This window comes from Magnolia sinica, chromosome 11 (assembly GCF_029962835.1).
Source record: "Magnolia sinica isolate HGM2019 chromosome 11, MsV1, whole genome shotgun sequence".
Classification (NCBI taxonomy): Eukaryota; Viridiplantae; Streptophyta; class Magnoliopsida; order Magnoliales; family Magnoliaceae; genus Magnolia; species Magnolia sinica.
In genome coordinates, this window is record NC_080583.1 from 26,520,426 (window position 1) to 26,537,329 (window position 16,904).

Consider the following 16,904-nt stretch of genomic DNA (forward strand, 5'->3'; position numbering starts at 1 on the left):
TTGCACCACTCCAATGAAAGCTTTTTTTAATTATTACTACTATTATTATCTAAACCATACTCCTGATTACAAGAAATAGGGCGGTAACTTGGGTTCGGGTCAACCGGAGCCCAACTGACCCAACCCGAATTAGGGTTGGCTTGGTTTGGTTTGTCAGGGTCATTCCATGAAGCTCTGGTTGGCTTGGTTTGGGCTGTCAGGGTCCTTCGGTGGAGTTCGTGTTGGGAAACTACAACTCGATTTGAGAAAATTCGGGCAGGGTTAGGTCAAGTTGGGAGTAATCACACGTATTTGAGTTGGGTTCAGTCGTTTTTGGTTGGGTGCATAGAAATTCAGGTTAGGTTCATGTTAGGCACGTCGGATCGGAATCCGGGTTGCATATAGCTGCTAGTTAGGACCTCTTATGATCGCTTGAGTTGAACCTCAACCTGAAGCTGATTTTAAGGAGATTTCCCTTTCTCTCTCTAACTCTTTCACAATCTCTCTATCCCCATCCATCTGTATACTGATATGTATGTGTATGCCTTCCTCCTTTGGGTGTCACGTGAGTTTTAATATCTCTAGGTTGTTTTGCTAGCTCTCCCTTGTAGTCTATACATGAGGAGTCATGGGTAGAGAATGGGTATCTTTTTCTAAAATACTCTGGACATAAGACTTTTTATACCGTGAGAGCGAGAGTTAAATCTTAATTATAATTTAATTTCTCTCATCTTGGTTAAGGAAAAAAAGCTTTTATGTTACTATCCGTCAGATAGGCATATTATTGAACCATATGAATCTTTGTGCCCATTGTCTTTTGTATTTTGATTTAGTTTGACCTTTAAATTTTTTGATTTAAATGTTTCCTTTTGTAATTTTGTGTTGCTGACATCCAACTTTTGCAGGTGAAGTTGTGCAACAGTTATAACCCTATTAAAAAAAATATGTTTGGTAGTGTGGATTTGGAACCCTCTTATTGTATTTGGCACTTGAATTCATAATCAACTTTAATCCAAAAATAGCTATGCATACCATATTTAGAGGGGTTTAAACTTAATTACTAAATCAACTTTAATATCACTAAGCAGTGAAAATATGTAATGCTTGACACAATGGTTGTAATAAGCATTTGAAATATATACTTTGCTTGAAAATAATGAAATTCCAAGTCTCAGATGGGCCAAAAGCACACAATCACATCTGAGTGACTAGCCAACAAATTTTAACTGTCAATTTACGTGAACAATATTTGGATGGCACTGATCATCACATTAAAGTAATTATAATGATGTAATTGATAATCTAATTGTTTTGGGATATCATCCGTGAACTGTGCCCAATAGATTAATAGCCCAGTGATATATATGTTACACATGCAACTTTTGAAAGGATTTCAGATGCAAATTCAAGCTTTCCCGATTTCAAACGTCCTCTTTAAGGGGATTTGAAACCCTATTTACTTTATGGTGCCAAATGTATCAGGGATTTGAAATCCCTTCAAATCCTCCTAAATCCATGGTGCCGAATGACTCCTTCATTATTTTCTTTTTCATTTCAACGGGATCATCAGCTCCTCTTCTAGTCATTGCATCTCCTCCATGTTTTTCAACCAACTTATCGATCACCTGAGCTTTTTAACAAGTGCACGCACCCATGCAGTAAAGCTAGTGTGCATGCAACATATGTGGCAGCATATGGCATGATAGATCCAAGATCTAATTAATCCATCAGGTTATTCCGACCATCTACGTGTTCTCCCAAAATTAAATCTGGTCCCCTATACACGTGGGCACCAATATTGGGAGCAGTGGATGGGTTAGAAGACTTCCGCAACGTTTAGAGCCTTATATTTGTTTTGCAAACTGCGGCCCACCTAACCAGTGGATTAATCTGATTCTTGGGCCAGTGCATCATTACCATGGTGTGGTTCTCGTAGAATGACCAGATCTCAGACCTATCAAGCAGTTCAGGCATATGAGCAACGTGTACATGAACTTTATTGCACACACCTGTGGGCTTAGCAAAGCTCTTCATCTCCTTGTTCACCCTCTTCATGCAGTATTGCTTCGCTGGGGCAAAGTTTTGTTTGTGTGCGCCATTCGACCGGCACGTTAAGTCAGCCTACCATGACATGACATCAAATGCCCTGAAAGTCAAACATTTAGTATCGTTAGGTGAGCCACGCAATCAAAATAAATAAATAAATAGATAAAAGAAGAGATAATGACCATCAATGAGGACGCAATTGCCCTCTGTAGACGCTGCCTTTTACACTTTTACTCGGCGTCTTTTCAAAATGCTCTCAAACTTTATTTTATCGAGGTAAGCCCTTCTGTACGGACACACTATTTGCAAACGAAAATTGTTTAGAGGTTCAGGTGGCTAACGACCCTTGGCTACGGTTATAATCCGTAGCTATAGTTAGTGAATGCAAGGATATTTTACCCGCAAGTAGTGTGTCTGTACATAACGGCTTACTTTGGAAAAGCAAAGTTTGGGAGCACTTTGTAAAGACGCTGGATAAAATGTGGTGTTCACAATGGTCAATTTCTCTCGACAAGGAGGTCCCTCCGAAATTAGAAACAAAGGATAACCCTCTCAAGAGAAGATTCCTCCCAAATTACCATGGACCACCCAAAAATCAAAACCTCTCCACATGATGATGTATTACTAAATAGTAAATCTTTTATATATCGTTTTTACAAGACACCTTGTTTCCCACGAGCTAGCATTTATGGCTCACTCAGCGAATAACTTCCAACCTGCTAAGTGCTTGTCAAATCCAGCCCCCCCCCCCCCCCCCCCAATCTAATCATGGAGTGGGCTGCACCATAGAAAATAAAATATATCTAGTCCTTTGACAAAATGCAAAATACAACCATGGCCCACTTTATGAGTGAACGTGTCTGAATTTTGGACAAGGTGATCCTCATGGTAAGGCGAACATACTGGAATTAAGGCTAGATGTGCATGCACTTAATTAACAAGTTGGATGTCTACCCAATGCAAGGTAAGTTATGGTCTATCCCGTTGGACTTGAGATCTGTATGTAAAAAGTTTTTGGTCAATACCTGAGTCTCCAATATTGCTGTGTTGAATAATTAATTAATTTCATTAATTATTTATTTTGATGGTTTTTCTAACTTCTATAGATAGAGTCTCAGAAGCCCGATGTCACATGGGAACTTCGTTCAACACGGATACGAGCTATGTATCGCCTGTTACAAGTGTTGGGATTTATGTTGCGGAATCACACAGAGATGAATATAAGATAACAATCCAACAGTATCAAGCAAATACAAGAGAACACAAAGATTTAACGTAAACAACCCCTTAAGGAAAAAATTATGACACAAAGCGATAGAAATCTACTATGAAAACATAAATTATAAAGAAAGATGACTTATCCAATTCGAACAACATCGAATCTCACCCTTGCTATACCCTTTATAACCCTAGAAATCCTTCTAGAAATTCTTAGAATACCTTTAGAAAGCCTTAACAAAATTTAGAATAACCCTATAGACTTCTATTTATAGTTTAGGAAACCCCACTTACACATCGACTTTGGAATAGTCCAAAAACCGCATCAAATTTACGTAGTCTGCATGCAATCTGCATAACCTTCGACTAGTCAAACCTGACCTTCGACTAGTCAAGCCTGACCTTTGACTGGTCGAGGATCATGGAAATCCAAGATTTAAGATATCTGCTTAACAACAACAAGCAGCCTGTGCAATCCTAATCTTCTCTGTGGGGTCTATTGCAATGTCTATGTAATGTCCCCTCTGTTTATCGGTTTCACTGGATCATGTTAGGATGTGATCCTGAAAATGAGAAGATCCTGATGTCAAATGACCAACATCATAGGAAAATAGCGGGGATTGAACACTGACCCTTAAAGACTTATTGAGGCCCACGTGATCTTTATATGTCATCTAACCCATTCATAAGGTAATTCCCATGAGGATGTAGGGAGAACACATATCATCCTCCTAAACTTGTGGCCAAAGGAAGGTTTTAATGGTGGTCGTTTCCATCCACACCGTTTAATACCGTGGGAAGAGATTTGAGACTGAGGGAGGAAGAAAGAGAAAATTCACACAAAATCGTGTCAATCCTCCGCTGTATTATAAGTTTTTATAATTAAAGAAGTAGAGAAGGAGAAAGAAAGAATGAGAAGAAGTAGAGAAGAAAAATGCAAAGGCCTCTTTGATATTCCAATTACATAGGTGATTAATTGTAAATAGTTGATAATAACTTTTTACTTGTAATGACCGTGTATGTATTAGCCACTTTACGTGTCTAAAAGTTCATCATAAGCAATCATATTTGCCTGGCCATGGAAGTTAACTGTCACATCATGGCAGCGTAATGGACACGGTGTCCTTCATTTGTCAATATACCATGGTAAAGTTTGGAAATAAATTCTAAAGGTAAGTTTCGGCCGTTGATAAGTCAATCCCCTCTTATTTGGGTGCGGATTCGGTAGAACCTCTACTGTGGGGCCCACCTTCAATTTCATTCTTTAAATCCGTGCCGTTCATCCGTTTAGACAGCTCATTTTAGGGGATGATCCCATAAAGGGGTTCAGATTGAGAGGTGAGATGGACTTAATCACATGAAACAGTGGGAATTGAATAAGACACGATTAAGATCATTTTTCTTGGGCCAGTATATAATGGTTAGTAGCCATCCAACCTGTTGAAAATGTTAATCTGAACATGATGAATGGACAACAAAATAATTGCAGCTTGATAAAAAAGCCATGTGGCCCTAAAATGAAGTCATCAATGGTCTATCAAATCCATTTGCTGTGCTGTGGACCACCTGAGATTTGGTTCAACTTCATTTTTGAGACACTCCGTATAAGGACCTGTGAAGATTGATGGATGACATGGATGTATACATGCACATACATTTCGATTGGTCCCAAGGTCGGGGATCCACCCACCTTGGTGGATTTAGGTTTCCACCAAAGCCTCGTCTCACTGGCGGGTCCATGCTACAATTGTGTATTGAGGATTTTGTTATTGATGAATTAAATCCTTGGACCCCATATTTCACCTTGTATTTATACTGCAATCATCTCTACAATAGATAGATCGCCTCAAAACCATATACTGTAGAAGTAGCATGGATAAAAGGCATGTTGAAGGTGCACGTCATATCCATTACTACCGTAGAAGATGGCATTCGCGTTAGTATACATAAGTAGCCACTACAAACTTCAAAAGGAAGCCCCAGGGCTAAAAGTATCACATTTCCAAACTACCGTGTACTTTTATATAAGGTACAACAAAAACTAAAACACATATATGCCCTACAGACCACACTATTGAATAAAAAACAACCCCATTAAACATGATCCGATATGGAAAATTAATAATAATAATAATAATAATAATAATAATAATAATAATTAAATAATTAAATAATTAAATAAACAAACAAACAAAAAAAAGAAAAAAGAAACAAAAAGCAAAAAGAAAACAACAAACAAACCAATCAAGCCTCCTCCCCCGTCTAAACTGGTGTCATTAGGCGATGCACTGAGGTATCTACCTAAGTGGGAAGATGTTGGAATTTGATTATCTTAAATTACAAATTTATAATTACTATAAAATAGAAGGAAATAGAAAATTATATATATATATATATATTAAGGATGAATTGAAACACGTGTGATCACACGGTCCTTAAAGTGTTATTCACCCCTTATCAAAATAATTGAATCAACTGACAAATTTATAATTAATATAAAATAGAAGGAAATAGGAAATTGAAAAATATAAATATTAAGGACATGCTGAAGCATGTGTGATGATGCTGTCCTTAAAGTGTTATTCCCCTAATTTTAAAATAATTGAGACTGCTAATAGGTTTCAGGCAAATAGCTAGCTTTCAGGATACGACGAACCTATGTGTGGTTCTGTGTTTAACAAGCATGAAGGAACCACTGATGGAACTCTGTAAACAAAATTTTACTGGCAATAAAGCAAAAAAAGAAAATTTTCAAATAAAAAGAGATGGAAAAAATGAAGATTAGCCTTCTTCTTTTTTTTTTTAATAGAGATCTTGACCATACTAACATTGAGGTATGGTAAAAATTTCTAAATGGAGGGGAAGTTTCAAACATTCTGAGGGTATTCATCTCACAGGTATTTGAAAAAAATTTGGACCAAATTACCCCTATCCTTCGAACTTGGTATCTGTCCGGAGCTTTTTTTTCTTCTTTCTTTGCAGTTTTCCTAGGGCTTCTTCATTTTCAAACATATTTTCCAATGACTCACCACCACTCATTTCGACTGCTTTTTTCAGCGTATGTTCACTGCTATCAACTACTCCAACATATGTGCAAGCCATTGATACGTGGAAGACATGTTAAATGAATTCTTTATTGTATTTTTTTAGAATAATACTTTCTTACAAATGGAAGCCACTTTTGATTATGGATAGAGAGGGATGATCGTGGTTGTTGTTGTCATGATCAGGAGAAATGATTGTCAAAAGAGATTTGCGGTAGATAAAGATGATTTTGGTCATCATGTGGAAGACAATGAATTATATAAAATTTAGATTTTGTAATGCATTACATTGGAAGACAATGAACATATATCATTTTTTTAAGGGTTGAGGTTGTGTGTTAAGGGTTTGGGTCATGATTGTCATATGTTATGGGTCAAGGTTGTCATGTGTTAAGAGTCTAAGTTGTGGTTGTCACGTATTAAGGGTTTGGGTAGTGGTCATCATGTATTAAGGGTCAAGGTTGTTAAGGTATGACTCATGGTTGTCATGTGAAGGGTCGACATTGTCATGTATTAAGGGTCGAGGTTGTGGTTGTAATGTGTTAAGGGTTGAGGTTGTCATGTTATAGGGTCAAGTTTGTGGTTATAATGTGTCAAGGGTTGAGGTTGTCATGTTATAAGAATCTAGGTTGTGGTTGTAATGTGGTAGGGGTCAAGATTGTCATGTTATAAGAGTCGAGGTTGTGGTTGTAACGTGGTAAGGGTCGAAGTTGTCATGTTATAAGGGTCGAGGTCGTGGTTGTAATGTGCTAAGGGTCGAGATTGTTATATTGTAAGGGTCGAGGTCATGGTTGTAATATGGTAAGGGTCGATGTTGTTATGTTATAAGGGTTGAGGTCGTGGTTGTAATGTGGTCAAGGTTGAGGTTGTCATGTGTTAAGGGTTGTTGTTCCTACTGTGAGTTTTGTGTGTAATCCACTCTGTCCATTGGATTTAGAATTTAATTTAATGTCATGGGCTAAAAAATGAGTTACATCCAAAAATTCTATGGACCCCAAAAAGTTTTCAATGGTAGGTTTTTTATCTCATTACCTTCTGTGGTGTGGTCCACATGAACCTTTATAATGCCTCATTTTTAGGCTCATGCCCTAAAATGATCTTTCAAAATGGATGGATGACGCGAATAAAATATATACATCACAGTGGGCCCCACAGGACCATCCATCTTTAGATAGGTCCGGTTACCTGATTCACATCACGTCACATTACATTGATGCTGATTTTGAGAGAAAAGCTTTTTCAAGGCAGTTTTTACCACTGTAAGCTATGTTAAGCCCACCGTGATGTTTGCGAAAAATCCACTCCATCCATTCATTTTGGAAGATCATTTCTAGACATGAGATTAAACAAAAGAAAAAAGAAAAAAAAAAAGAGGATAGATATGAAACTTAGGTGGACAACACGACTAGAAATAGTGGAAAAGAATTTTCTACCATTCATAAAGTGGCCTGAATGCTCATAAACTCCTTACCATGGGGATGGACTGAAAGAATAAAAATATTAGCCTGATTCAAAGTTTCTGCAACCCATGAATGTTTCAATCGTGGGCGTACAATCTCTACTGTTTTTTGTTGTTCAGCCCACTTGAACTTTGGATCTACCTAATTTTTGGGTGCATGTCATAAAATGATTTGACAAAATATGTGAGTAATGTGGATTTCTCACAAACACCATAGTGGGCCTCATAGTGTTTACCCCATCTGAATCCCTCCCGTTGCTATCATATACTGGCTCAATGTAAAAGGTAGCCAGGGGTAATTTCGTCCCAACCTTTTTCTAAAAGGTGTCACGTGACTATGTAGGACATTTGTTTAATCTTTTTAATACTCGGGGCATTTGGGAATACCACAATGCTTCTTTTTTTTAGTTAAAATCTTTTATATATATATATATATATATATATATATATATATATATATATATATATATATATAGATATATATATATATATATATATATATATATATAAGCACTACACTGGTGCGGTTCTTGTGTACCTAGTAGTCTCAAGTTTATAATAAACTTGTTGGCTTGATCAAAGAGCACCTAAAGGTTGCTGGTTTATATGAAGAATGAGTCGATTTGGTTGTGATGATGGAGTGAGCTATCCAAGCTTTGTTTATATAGGTAAGGGTAGGTAGATGTTTTGGTCCAGGGTCATAAAAACAATGGACTGTTTCTGTCTGTTGGTGAGAAACTAGCTGTTTTTGCCAGTTTTTGACCATATTATATGTGAGAGGCTAGCTGCATGCTAGCCTTTTAGATACAGTCACTACAAGAAAAATAGGCATTATCGGCAGCCAAAACTGCCCCTAAAAGTCCAAAAAACTGCTGGTATAAGAATTACCGACGGTCGGGTGGCTGCCGCAAAAGCGGGCCATCATTCCATCGTTTACCGGCGTTAGGCCGGCGTTTTTGGCGGCCATTGCTACAAATGTCCTTTACCGGCGCTTATTATAATTTATCGGTGACTTTGCTGACTGCCGGTAAAAACTGTAAAAGCGCCGCTAAAAGCGGTATGAGCGCCTAAAAACTATACGAAACGCTGCTAAAATAAAAACGCCGCTAAAGATATGAGGAACGCGGGTAAATTTTGTAATAAACGCCGGTAAAGTAACAACAAACGCCGATAAAAAACTGTAATAAATGCTAATGAGAGATTAAAAAATGCCTATAAAATCTGTTTAAAATGCCGGTAAATCATTTACATTGTAAAAGAAAAAATAATAGAAACAATTAACAATTCAACTAGGTTGAATCTTCTAAATCAAAAGACCTTTACAAGCTTAAATTAGCATTCAAACACAACTTGTAAATCATTTACAACCAGCCTCATTTACAGGGGACCTGAGAATGAAAGGTTACATAATGGACATAAAATTTACAGATTGAGACACAAGAAAAAGCAAAAGAAAAAAAAAATAAAATCAACAGACTTCAGCGACGCCCGAGGCAAGGCTTCTCAAATCCACCCCAAGAACCAGAACTCATGCATATAGAGGACCTTTGTCAGCACCGCCTTGCCATGCATAGAGGTTAGGTAATAAAATAGTATTTACACTCATAATATGAGTTACACTATATAAAATTAAAATTTCAGTCATAAATATTTCCTACAAAAACAACCATACCGAATGAAGTCCATATCCATCCCCATATGAAGCAGCAAAGCCCCCCTCTATTACCAATGCTCCACCCCAAATGTTCCACCTTCAGTTACTAATGCAAAGACAAAAGTTTACAAAACAAAATAAAATAACCAAAAACAAATTTGATATAAAATAAAAGGAACTAATAAATACCTGTAACTAGCAGATGGAGAAGAATAGCTATGGAATTATTATTTTTTATAAATATGTGGGCAAATTTTTCTTTCCTTTTTCTGCAGGATAAAACTTCATAATAAGCATCATAGCATGCAACTCAATATGAGCCTTTTTACAGAAATATTAACTAGCATGCAACTCAATATGGATGGACCTGAATTCAGCACAAGGAAAGCCAGATAGTGGCTTATACCTAATGAGAAGCTTTGATCATGCATCCATGTAAGCATTGTGGACCCCTGAGCCTACACTCTATATAGTTACTTCCACTTTGAATAAGCATCTTACAACCAAAGATAAATACATAATACAAGTCAAATATTATGGAAACCCTTCATTATATTAAAGCAATGAAGATTGGTAAGAAAAATAAAAATAACAATAATAAGCCAAGGGTGTGGGGCCCTTGCTTTTGGTGAGCCTTACGTGGAGTGGACTTGCCTAATTTTTGGATCGTGGCATCAAGAAGTGGGGAACCACCTAATGGAAAGCTTGGATATTGCACACCTTCTATCCAGGCCTATATTAGATTGTAAGAGAGTTGGGTTGCACAAGCTCGAGGCTTTCTGACCTCAATGCATCTGTGTAAGCATTCAATATAAGGATAATTAGTGGTTGAGGTCCATTTCTTGGCTCAAGCAATTATGGACAAGCCATGCACACATGATTGTATATTTTGATGATTTGAAATATCCCTCTGATGGATCCTTATGTATCTGGACAGACTGAAAATTACTTTGGCAATTGCATTTTTATCATCAGAATGGTATCCCTCAAACAAGGCTAAAAGCAAAAATGGTTAAAGTTCATCAACTCTATAAGGTGTAAAAACACATAATGATGAAAGAAAAGTTTAAATGGTCAGACCAGCTCTACTTTTATCCAAAGGGGCATCAATGGTATAGATCACCACCAGAAGGATTATGTTACAGCTAAAGCGAACTTCATTTTCTAGAAAAATATAGCATGGAATCAAATGGAAACGAACCTGTTGTTTGGGAGATTCTTCAATGCATTAGGTACAAAACTCCTGTACAACCTAATGAAACCGTCAAGTGCCACGATACCTGCATTCACATTGGGCAATCGAAAGATCGCTTTCCTTCGCAATAGGCAATTTCTGTTGGAAGCAAATTAGAGATCAACAATTGCATAACAAAAGACTACACGAACTAAATTGAGAACTATAGTATCATTGTACAATACAAGAATGTAGAATATTGGTTGGTTTAGTTATCATCTAGTGCATGAACAAATTTTTTTAATAATCATTTTAGTGTATGCAACCTAGCTTCTTGTGTACAAAACAGATTTTATTTTTTTTACATTCAAATTAACTGTAGTTTACTGCATCGGTTGCATTCTTCAGTTTGTTGATTTAGTTTTTAACACGTCAAAACTGAGAGGAAGATAGGCCCAATAGTTGAACGCCTCTTTCTTGTGGAACCAAATGTAGTATAGTACAAGAATATTCTTCTTGGTTCGAGTTTGTTTCTTGTCCATTGAGCAGTCAGGTTCTATTTGGAAAGTGTGGAAAACCCAGTCCACATTGAGCAGCATGAAGACTGTCAAACCATTGTAAGTTAAGGTCCCCATTAGAATCTTTGGATAAACAACCAATTATCTTATGCATAGGTCATTTAACTAAAATAGCATTAAATAAAGGGTCATTTCACATGTTTTCCCTTTTTCATTATTAGAATCTATTTGTTGGCCAATTAAAAGGATATAATATTTCAATATAGAAGATTTTTGTACATGGGTCATCTGTAATGGGCCCCACAAAATCAAAGATTTTCACATGTGGACCACCTGCAAATACAATTGCAATTTGTTTGGGAAAGCAGAGATTTTGACAGATGTAGCTTGGTAGCAGCCATGCATCTCCTTAAAGGATGAAAAACTATATAGCTTGGTAGAGTATAATTTTAGAAGATTTGTTGTGGTTTTTTTTTAAGGACTTTTTAAGGCTATAATGTTTTCTCATATATAAAGAAAAATTCAAAAAACAAAAAGGTTCAAGTTATTGATTTCTAGTTGTGTATGTTTTATGGAGTTTTTTTTAGGTGTGTGGCTTTATTCTGACTTATATGATATTTGCCAACAATTTAGAAGTTGTTTCACCTCAATCAATTTACATTTGAGGTATAGGGTCAATTTCTTTGAAGTTTGTTGTTGAACCTATATTTGTGACTTTTTATGTTTTTATTTTATGTATCTTGGGATTTTTAGGTCTTGATGATGGTTTGAGATGATTTCATGATCTGTTTTACAGCTATTTTTGAAGATTCGGCAGTGTTTTGGGGGAGGAAAGCTATAGATTTGTGCTCATGTTGTGTTACGTGCCTAACCAAGGATCTAGTATGTACTAGATCAATGACTCAGTTTCATGTGAGTATCATGGCTGATAATTGCAACTAGTTGTGTTGGGAAGAAAGTGTGATTCAATGGAAGGCATATCCTCATGTTTGAATGATTTGTCAAGCACCATGTTGACCTCGAGGGGGATGGGTACATATGGGGCTAGAGATCATCCAAATTGGTTAATGTAGTCAAGCTTTTCGGGTAAAATTATTTGGTGTGCTCAAGTCTACCAAAATGTTCATTGGAGGGAGAAGGGAGATAGGCTATCTTGATGGTAAAGTTGTGGAACTCCACTTGATGATCCACAAATGTCCATCATTCTTTACTATGCCTATATTTGTTGTTCTCTATTACATGTTTCTTAGAATGATTATTTGCAGGATGGACAAAAAAACATACAAGCGAAAGCTAGTGACTGTCGTTGAGTAGCGACCTTTCACAGTCACCACATTGCCAACGCACAGGGAAGGAGGAGAGACCCAGACCATCAGTCTACCCTTTTCCAGTAAAGAAGACCCACTCATTACCATGAATGCATAGAAGATGGTATTTAAGTATATCATTGCTATGCTCTACAGATATAAGCTTTAATAAACCAGACTAGGACATGTATGCCTCAAAATCAGACACAATAATAACTACCTGAAATCATGGCGTTTTTTCAAGATATAAGTCCAATCCATCCCAACTTATGCACCTGTTAGGACAAGCAATTCAAACTCAAGAACAAATACCATCCGGTCCATATACTAAAAGTAATTGCTAGGAAGTGCATTGATTAATGGAAATGGATTTTACAGCATGCCAATTTATAAGGTGACGTGGACCAAATTCCAAGAAACGACTGCTACATGAAAGCACTTACCTTCACAAACATATTCACAGCAATTATAGCTAGATCAGGTTGGCTTTTAGCATGGTTTATAAGGTATAAATATACAAGCTTCTTCAACTCCAGATTCTCTATTTGCATACAGTTCACAACATCTGTAAACAGCGACAAAACATCCTTCCCAACAGTCATTGTAGCAATTACCTTCTAAACAGCACTTACCTGCCACTGCCTCATTATTTCTATCAATAGAATAAGATAAAGATTTTTCACTACTAAATCGGCCTGGAAGATGATACGTGTATAAACAACATCTAGACAAATCAAAGAGAAGAAAAAGTTAATGGGAGAGGACAGATAATTGGCCTGACCTCTAAAATATCATGTCATATGAAAGTACATAGATCAACTTCACTTACAACCAAATAGAGGGTGAGCCATGCCAACTATGTCAAGTGACCTGAAAATTAGTCAAGTGACTTGAAAATTAGTTGAGTGACCTAAAGATTAACGTTGTATATAAAATAAAATGGAAAAAAATGACACAACTCACCTTGACGCCCTTTTCCCTCCTCCTTTACTCAGGCTTGGGACCGGCAATGCAAGAAGTTGCATTGGCAGAGTTAAAAAAGGGCTTAAGCTCCATTTGGTTTGAGAAAAAATTATATTCATAAAGATTGATGTGATGACCAAATGGAGCCTAAGACTTATATGTAAATTTACTAAAAGGTATGATAGGAACTCTTACACTACAAATATGATGACCAAGTGACCACGTGTAAAAAGAAAAGAAACAGAAGAGATTAAATTAAAGACATCCAAATGCAAAATTCAAATCACAAATCATAATCTTATAAAACTAAGATCAAATTAAAGAGATTAGATGAGTTTAGATGTGCCATCTATAATTAAACTAAGATAAAAATAAATTGTTTAGATGTGTCTAACTCAATCCAAAAAGTCTGAAACCATGGATCCCTACTACCCCCACCTACAAAAGATGTGTATAGTTCCAAATACTTAATAAAAACTTCTCCCATGTAGTCATCATCCATTTCTGTTTACAACCTATAAAAAATAACAAAAATAAATCAATTACTATTCACAATCTCATACAATAAGGAACTTACAATACATAAAGTAGTGGGCCAAGCAATACTCGTTCCAATTGCATCCCCAATTGTTTTATATCATCCATGAGTCCTTATCAAATCCTCATCACGTACCATTGCCACTTGAACAGATACTTCTCAGAAACCAACTCCAAGTTTTTGCCCCCCTACTTTTGTTAATGGATCCATGCTCAAAACAGTTCCTTTAGCTACAGTATCCTTGGGCCTTACGATACTCTTAAGAAGAACTTGAGTAACATTAGTGCAACTCGCAGAATTCCCCTTATTTGCCAAGTTTCTCTACAAATGATAAATCAATGTCAATCATCGTATACAGCTCGAACTATGTATAATTGAAAACATATTACACGTAAAAATATACATGTATATATTATAATTACCTGAGGGATTGGAACCAAGTGGCTTGATGATGAGGAGGGTTGGTTCAAGTTGGGATTAGCTGAAACACCTAATAATGTAGCTAGATTAATGCTTGGATTCGTTATGGTAGCCATAAATGTTGTCATAGTTTCTCTTAGGGAGGAGATTTCAGCATGCAATCCCTCATATTGTTCATCTCTCTTCTTAGCATTGGAGGCCATCCCTTGCGAGTGGACACTGTGGGATGTTATGCCTCATATATCAGAAGGAGAGGGACCTAACCCGTAAGTTTCGTAGCTTTATTTAAGTATGCATTGCTCACCCTAAACCAGACAATGAAATTAAAGGATATGTCAAAAGAATGCATCTTGACCACTAAGCCACAACAACTAAAATGAGAAGTTTCTAAATGAGTACCTTGGCAGATGAATCCAACTCTTATCCATAAGTATCTTCATTAGCCACTCGGATGGGTTAGTGAAAATACACTAAACGCCTAACAAAGCTTCTTAATATAATTTAAACAAGGCCCATTATCATCCGTTCATTTAGCAAAGGAAGCCAAGTTACAATAATAACATGTCCACCTAAAAAATAAATCCTCCAAGGTATGTATGTGTATATATATATATATATATATATATATATATATATATATATATATATATTATATATATATATATATATATTGTAAGTTGTTTATTACTATTCTCAATCACAAGTATATTCATCATCCAACCAACTATAAATAAAGTAATAAAAATATTATTAAGCAAGATCAATTAACAACTATAAATTGTAATTAGATGTTCAACAACTCAGTTGATCTGTTCATGTAAATGCATCTCTGATGAACTTAGATACAATTATTAACTGTAATTAGAGACACTAATTTTCAGTTGTAATTAGATACAATTATTAACTGTAATTATTAACTATAATTAGAGATAAGAACGTGTAAAATTGTATATATGTAAACAAAGGTAGCAAGAATCCACTATTTTTCAGTTGTAGCAGTAGTTTCAAATAGTGATTTCAAATGCAGATGAACATTTTGTGCAGCATCCACCTAAGATTTCTATATCAGCCCAAACTAAAGAATCTGATGGACAAAAGGGTAATAATTAAGGGTAGCTTGATGCTTTGAATGGACACTGAATGCTTAAGATTAATCAAGCAGTACCCAGTATTTGGCAAGGAAATTTATGCTTAAAAAATGGCATACTTGGGATATTAAGTAGCAACGGGTTTCTTGGTTGCATCAGCATGTGTATCTAAAGTAGATAGCCAAGTTATAATTAAGGAAACAACATGAAGGAGAGAAATAAGCACACCATGGTAAAAGAATTACAAAACAGAGCAATTTCATATTACAAGTATGCAGGTAATTGGTGAAACATATGGCTCCTTTCTCTTAACTAATTTCTTTGTTGTGTTAGGTACATTGTTGTTTCCATTTGCTTTTCCTTCTCATCTTATTATGGTTGTAGATGTTGAATTTGGAAGGATTCAAGCGAGGGATATGTTGCAACATCTATGGACAGGCCCAATTTCAAATGTAGCAATTGATGTAGTCCAAGGTAGTCGATCAGTTGAGGTCCGATCTGTTGGTGTTACAAAGGTGGGCACAATTCAATTTTCTTGAAGGGATTTGGTATTTTTCGTGTGCTTTTTAATGTCAAAAGATGAAAACAATTATATTTATGAATGATAACAGTCCTGGCATTGCTCCTAGTTTCTATGATGCGTTGGGGTTTTCAATTTGTAAAAGTTGGGACCATGGTTCAATGATTGAAACTGTAGATATGAATGGTGGCCACGAACCAAAAATGCCCCAGAAAGGAAGATTCTAGCCATTGAGTCTTTGGCCTTTTGGGTTGAATGTGGACCATTGTTATATTTTCTTTCTTAACTGTCCATTTGCTGGCCATCAATTGGACTAGATCTTCCAATCTAGGAGCTGTGGTACATCCATGATGGCTTCCATCATATATCAACACTTTGGATGGTGTTCTCAATTCCATATTTTAATCCCTTTCCTTTTTTTCTTTTTTTTGTTGATTTTGTGGGGAAATTTATTGCTTCATTAGTTGGAGTTCATTCTATACAAAAGGTTCACTTCTAGAAGTTAGCAAGTATGTGAACATCTAGGAAGCAGGAGAGGGAGCAACAGCAAGTGCTCATAGCCTAACTTGAAGCAGGAGTGGCACGTGGGTTGATGGTTGCCCCGATTGCTTGTAGTGGAATCTTCACAGAAGAAATAAAGGTAGTGTATGAGCCAAGTGTTTTTTTAGCATATCATATCCAACCTAGATGCATAGAAAGATTATTAAATTGAACAACAGTTCATGAATCGACTATAGTATAACCACAATGAAATGATAATCATGAAGCAAGTAACAATGTGTACAACTTTTTTCTTTTCAGAAAACCCATCTCAAATCCAAACTTTTTTTTCCCTTCCATGCAACAATCCAATCCATCCCTAACCCACAAAAAATCTATGCACACAGTTTATGCCTCTGTAACTGCTAACAAATGAGAGTAGCAACCTTTGGCGGAAGTCGTTTGATGAGGAGCAGTGACAACTTGTAGCCCATCT

The 16,904-nt window shown here is 36.3% G+C and overlaps 2 long non-coding RNA genes across 5 annotated transcripts; both read right to left on the minus strand.

Annotated features, from left to right (window-relative positions):
- Positions 1–8,947: 8,947 nt before the first annotated feature.
- On the minus strand, positions 8,948–11,139 carry LOC131218979 (uncharacterized). Its single transcript, XR_009157946.1, has 5 exons — positions 10,602–11,139; positions 10,040–10,194; positions 9,807–9,896; positions 9,419–9,497; positions 8,948–9,306 (listed from the first exon to the last, which is right to left on the minus strand). It is a non-coding gene; the product is annotated as an uncharacterized LOC131218979 (long non-coding RNA).
- Positions 11,140–12,666: 1,527 nt separating this feature from the next.
- On the minus strand, positions 12,667–14,463 carry LOC131218313 (uncharacterized). Of its 4 annotated transcripts, XR_009157628.1 has the most exons (5): positions 14,323–14,463; positions 13,940–14,221; positions 13,363–13,877; positions 13,229–13,269; positions 12,745–13,123 (listed from the first exon to the last, which is right to left on the minus strand). It is a non-coding gene; the product is annotated as an uncharacterized LOC131218313 (long non-coding RNA). The 4 variants fall into 4 exon arrangements; XR_009157627.1 differs by having other exon boundaries at positions 12,667–13,123; positions 13,940–14,457; XR_009157629.1 differs by having other exon boundaries at positions 12,670–13,051; positions 13,940–14,457.
- Positions 14,464–16,904: the final 2,441 nt, after the last annotated feature.